This window comes from Myodes glareolus, chromosome 9 (genome assembly GCF_982192425.1).
Source record: "Myodes glareolus chromosome 9, mMyoGla1.1, whole genome shotgun sequence".
Taxonomy (NCBI): domain Eukaryota; kingdom Metazoa; phylum Chordata; class Mammalia; order Rodentia; family Cricetidae; genus Myodes; species Myodes glareolus.
This window is the reverse complement of record NC_142034.1, coordinates 70,401,811-70,407,776: the sequence shown is the minus strand read 5'-3', so window position 1 is coordinate 70,407,776 and position 5,966 is coordinate 70,401,811. Positions and strand designations below refer to the sequence as shown.

Sequence of the window (5,966 nt, the reverse complement as noted above, 5' to 3'; positions counted from 1 at the left end):
GCAGGCTCAACAGTGTGTAAATTACTGAGGTGAGGATCAAATGTTTATAAAGTGTGTGTTCTAAATGCCAGGTAAGCTGGGCTTAGGAAATAGCAGACTTTAAAAGCACGGAGTGGGGCCAAGATTTGTAGCCCTGTGGAAGAGTGCTTGCTGCACATGCGCGCTCTTGCCTCGCTGTTGCGTTCGCTGTTCGCTGTCCCCAACTCTATTCCATGCTACTGGCGGTGAAGTGATAACCTTTCCTAAGCTCATTCAAACTCTGCCTGCAGGCTGTGCTCCAGAGGGTAGAGACAAGCCTGAGAGGGCACGGAAAAGTCCTCCTGAGTTAAGGAAGATGAACGCCATTGGTGTGCGAGCCCGTGTAATGAGTGTGTGATAGGGTTTGGAGGTTCTCTGAAAGAAGCCTTGCCTTATAGCTACTTTAAAATTTTTAAATTACATTTATTTATTGTGTGCATGTGTGTGTGCACGTGAGTGAGTGTGTGCATGAGTGAGTGTGTATGGATATGTATGCAGTTATGGGGATCAGCGAACACTTTGTCCCCATTTCTCTGCTTCCACCCCGTGGGCTCCAGGAGTCAAACTCGGGTTGTTGGACTTGGCGGTACACAGACCTATTGAGCCCTTTATCACTGTTAGATGATTAGACCTGTTTCTGTTGCTCCACAGGGCTCAAATACTAGAGTTCTGAAGTTTCTGCTTTGTGGTTTAAGCTGAGGTAGCTCTGACACATGGTCTTCACAGTCAGCTTGCTTGGCTCTGACACTTGACCATGCCATCTGGACAGGTTACTAAACTCTCAGGGTTCAGCTCCGTGCTTTATTACATTAGGGTAAATTCTCTCATTTCCCTGGAATTGTAAGTATTGAATGAGTTTATACATATTTGTCACTCACAACAGGGTTTGTGGTAACTTCTCAATAAATGTAGTTACAATCATTGTTTAAAATGCAGAGAGCAAGAAGGACACCAAGGGCAGAATTTGGGAAATGTGGGAATTCTAAGAACAAACATATTTTGCATGTATGAGCCAATGCTGACTGGTTACCGTGGACAGATGGCTGGGTGCCAGGCATGTCACATTTATTTTAATACTTATTACGCTAACCACATTACACAGGAAGAAACAATTTAGGAAGTTGAACTAATTTGCCCAAGATATTGCAGTTGGTAAATGGAAAATCTCTTGCTCTTTAGCTACCACAAAATACCACAAAAAATGCGAACCTGTATTTCTTCTTTGAAGTGGGTTTTGATGAATATCGCAGATGTAAATGGAACCAGAGGTGACCTTAATGATCACTACACCTGATAAATTAGTCTACCGATAAAGAACCTTCTCCTGTGAAAGGCAAATGGTGGTTTCATATCTTCTGTGTGCTTATTGACTGTTGGGGGCTGCAGACCCCGGCCCCTTGACTTTCTTTGCCCGCTGGAGTGAACTGAGCAAAATAACTTGTTTACCTGTGCCTGCAGCTGCTCTGAGCACAGGACCCTGATGGCAGGGGAGTGGGTTCTGGTGAGGCCTGCAGCTGAAAGATCCCGAGAGCTGAGGCATGGCTATCAGTTAAGGATCCCTATATAAGCTTCCCTGGAGCACAATAAAGTTGGCATTCTTGTATCAAGGATGACCCATGTCCCCATGTCTCTGTGTTTGTATGTGTTTAAATCTCTAGCCTAGTTCCCAGCTCGTGTATCGTCCCGTGGTGCAGGCGCTACAATTGACAGCCTTTTAAATACTATGCCCTCTTACGTTCTTGCTTGTTCTCCCAGTGAGATCTGAAATGTCTGAATATACACCCTGCTTTCTTGATTCTGGTCCAACTGTAATTAGAGACATCTGAGTAATTTGTGAAACCCAGGTTTGTTCCTTGCCTGTTCTAGCCCATTTTCTTGAACAGCTCTGCCAGTATTCAAGGATTTAGTATGTGTATGTGTGTGCGTGCGCGCGTGCGTGTGTGTGTGTGTGTGTGTGTGTGTGTGTGTGTGTGTGTGTGTGTGCTCTATGTCTATGTGTTTATGTGGGGGCAAGAGAGCATCAGAACCCTGGAGTTGGAGTTCCAGGTGGTTGTGAGCGGCTAGATATAGATACTGGAAATCAAACCTAGGTCCTTGGAAGAGCAGCAAGCACTGTCACCTGTAGGCCATCTTTCCAGCTCCAGCTCCACTATTTTTGGTGATCATTGTGAGGACCAAAGATTCCAGTTAAGAGATTGGAGCTGACTCTGGTGTGACCTCTGTGCCCATCCTGTTTACTTCATCTTCAGATAAAACCGTTCCTACCATGCCTAAGTCCTGGTTCCAGTCTAGCAAGATGCTTCTTCATTGTCTGGTTTCCTGTGTTGCATGTAATGACATGGGCTCCTTTAAGCATTTCCAGTGTCCCTTAGTTATTTGACTTCTGTAGCGTGTGTCGGCACATGTGTCTGCACATGTGTGTTTGTGCATTCGTCTCTTCAAACAACTGCAGTCGACTAACGAGTGTCACTAAATGCCTTGCAGACGCCGACCTCTGAAACCATGAACTTCTTAGTCCCCATGCTGTTGATGGCTTCCCATGGCCTGAAGTTTTCACATCTGTTGGTACTGGCCAGGCTGGGCAATATTTTCTGAGAATGATTTTTAGCTCCCATCCTGGCTAATTTTAACTATCAGCTTGACACAGCCTGGAATCAATTTAGAAGGGAGTCTTTAAAAAGACAAACAAACATTGATTGAAGCCCAAGATGAAAAATAATTTAAATGTCATATTTTAAGGACTAAATATAGATGTTGTATTTATACACCAGCGTGGCATATGTTAATTTTACTAATTTTTAAAAAGGAATAGCAGTTACCTTTTAACTAGTTACAAAAGCTATGCAACTCTTTTTAGTTCTAGAAAGAATGAAACTCTTTTATTATACAAATTAAAGTATATGAAATAAACTTGTGATCCTTTACTTAGTTACTTAACTATTAGTAAATGCTTAAAGGAATTCCTTCACCAACTTTACATTTCAGCTTGGCAAACGGGACTCTTTTGATATTCTAAAAACAGTACGCTTATACGAAAGTCAGAAGTTTAACTAAAATCCAACCTAAAGGTGTATCCAATAGGAATGTGTATCTAACAGGAATGCAAAAGGTTTTAAATAGAGAGAAAATCCCAAAGTTTCTTAGGCAGGAAGAGTGAGTGCCTCCTCCGCATGTGAAGTGTTTATCTAATTATTCTTTATCAATAAAATCTCGGGAGTCAGATGTTGGGGTAAGAACCTGAATGATCAGAGAAGTGACAGAGAAACAACCAGTGACCTCCCCCCTCCCTCTCTCATTCCTCCAACCAAAGGGGCAGAGACCCTCTCTAAGCCCCGCCCTACTACTTCCTTTGTCTCTCTATCTGTCCTCAGTCCTCCAAAACCGCTATTGTTAGTTTTGGTCAACTAGTGGCAAGCTCCACCCTCTGACTCAAAGTAAACTTTATTGGCACTCTCAGGAGCGTCAGAATGCCATCAAAATATCATACAACAAATATGCTTTTATAGATGGGTCCCACCCTCCATTTTTTGTTCCCAGACCCCTGAGGTTTGATGTAGGAGTCCTCTGCTGTTACTCATTTGGAGCTCATGACAGTGGGCACCTCTGCTGTGGCCCCTTCCATCTCAAAGAGGATAATAAACACGTAGAATTCCCAAGGTGGCAAGAGCTCCAGGACCTGTGTCATTGCCTTCTCTACACATAATCATTTGGTTGTCTCAGTAGTTTAGGCATGGTATCAAGGCTGGTATCGACCACATGGACCTCTGTCATTGGGTAATGGGTATGAAGGGGGCCAGAGTTACTCTGGTTCCCAGTGGATGTGAAAACGTCAGAATCTGGAAGGTGCAACCTGCTGGAGAAGAGATGGCAGCTGATGGCAAACAGCAATGACTTTCCTATCATCACAGTCAGAGAAGGCAAGAGCAGTTTCCACAGGCCCCAAGACAAAGGTGCCATCCTGCATGCTTTTCAATTGTCACAGACCATAGGCAGAAAAGGAGGTACAAAAAAACATTCCTTGTAAAGATATCCTGCTGTGTCCGCTTCCAGAAGATCTGAGCTCTTGGTCAGGATATCATCGCCACCGTGAGCTCCATCTTAGGGGCTAGGGGCTACGTGAGTACTGCAGGCAACCTCAGTCCTTTCGGTCATACCTTCGACTTGTTGAGTCCAAGCCAATTTCTTCGCAAACCCAAGGCCAGGAGATAAACCATATTGCTTCCCAGTCAAACAGGCTCTTCAACAGGCTTGGGCAGAGAATTTTAATGAGAACCTATCTAGGGCAGGTTGGCCTATGGGCATGTCTGTGAGGGTTGTCTTAATCTTCAATTGATGTGGAAATACCCAGCCTGTATTGGGTGGCACCATTCCCTTGGCTAGGGGGCCCAGAATATAGAAGAGGAAGCTAGCGGAGTATTAGCAACAAACAGTCAGGCGGCACGGGTGCGTTTGTCCAGCCCTGCTCTCGGCAGATGTGATGTCACTAGCTGCTTGAGTTTCTGTCTTGATTTCCTTGAAGTAATGAACTAAAACCTAGAATTACAAGGTGACAAAAGCCCTCCTCCCTCACTGCTTTGTGTTCTACTGTCACCGCAGTAGATGTGAAACTATATCAGCCTTCAGGGTACGCCTGCTCTCACCAGGGTGGGGAAACCTCATTCACATATTTCCATGTTGTACAGACAGCACAAATGGACTAGATATTGATACTTCTTGGGAGGACATAAAAGGCCTGGAGTTTAGCGATACAAAGGTATTTTTACCCCCTAGGGGCAAACAATTGTAGCGTGTCCTTTTTTTGTAAGATGGTAACAATTCGCTCTCTTTGCTGCCAGACCTCCGCCATCATGGGTCGCATGCACGCTCCCGGGAAGGGACTGTCCCAGTTGGCGCTGCCCTACCGCCGTAGCGTCCCCACGTGGCTGAAGCTGACGTCTGACGACGTGAAGGAACAGATTTACAAACTGGCCAAGAAAGGCCTCACTCCCTCCCAAATGGGTGTGATCCTGAGGGACTCTCACGGTGTGGCCCAGGTCCATTTTGTAACTGGTAATAAAATCTTGAGAATCCTTAAATCCAAAGGCCTTGCCCCTGATCTTCCTGAGGATCTCTACCATTTGATTAAAAAGGCAGTCGCTGTCCGAAAGCATCTTGAGAGGAACAGAAAGGATAAGGATGCTAAATTCCGCCTGATTTTGATAGAGAGCAGAATTCACCGACTGGCTCGTTACTATAAAACCAAGCGGGTCCTCCCACCCAACTGGAAATATGAGTCATCCACAGCCTCTGCTTTAGTGGCATAAGTTCCCTTGTGTACATGAGCAATAAAATCACTTTGAATAAATTCAAAAAAAAAAAAGATGTTAACAATTCTCATGCCCCCCCACCCGGACTGTTATGCAGCCCTTGTGGTCACCAGTCACGGGCAGAGTGTGATCCATGGCTGGATTCTTGCCTGCAGCCCTTTTACTCCTCAAAGCATCAGAGTGTGCTCTTGTGTTTGACAGAGACTTTGCTGCTCGGGGTTTCTGTGCCACTCATGACACATGACATAGATAACGTTAAGGTGAAAGGTGACACATGACATAGATAACGTTAAGGTGAAAGGTGACACATGACATAGATAACGTTAAGGTGAAAGGTGAGATGCAGGCTTCTTCCTGAAGATCAAATACACTGTGCAGGCTGTAATCTTGAACATCTCTGTAGGAGTTCTTATCTTTCTCTGATTTTGAAGTCAGCAGCTAGGACCGTCATGACACCAGAGTTTTTTGGCCCTAATACCCCGGGGCGGGGGTGTGGGGGAGTTAGGGAAAGGGATAGTGTCCAGGAAGAGTCCCGGATTGCAGAGCCCACCTTTGCTCTTTACTTGGAGCACTCATTTCAGTGAAGCAAGCTTGGAAGCCATGTATCCTGTTCTGACTAACGCCTCCCTCTTCTTCCAGGGC

The 5,966-nt window shown here is 45.1% G+C and overlaps 1 pseudogene; it reads left to right on the top strand.

Moving 5' to 3' along the window:
* Positions 1-4,833: 4,833 nt before the first annotated feature.
* On the top strand, positions 4,834-5,362 carry LOC148120965 (small ribosomal subunit protein uS15 pseudogene; annotated as a pseudogene).
* Positions 5,363-5,966: the final 604 nt, after the last annotated feature.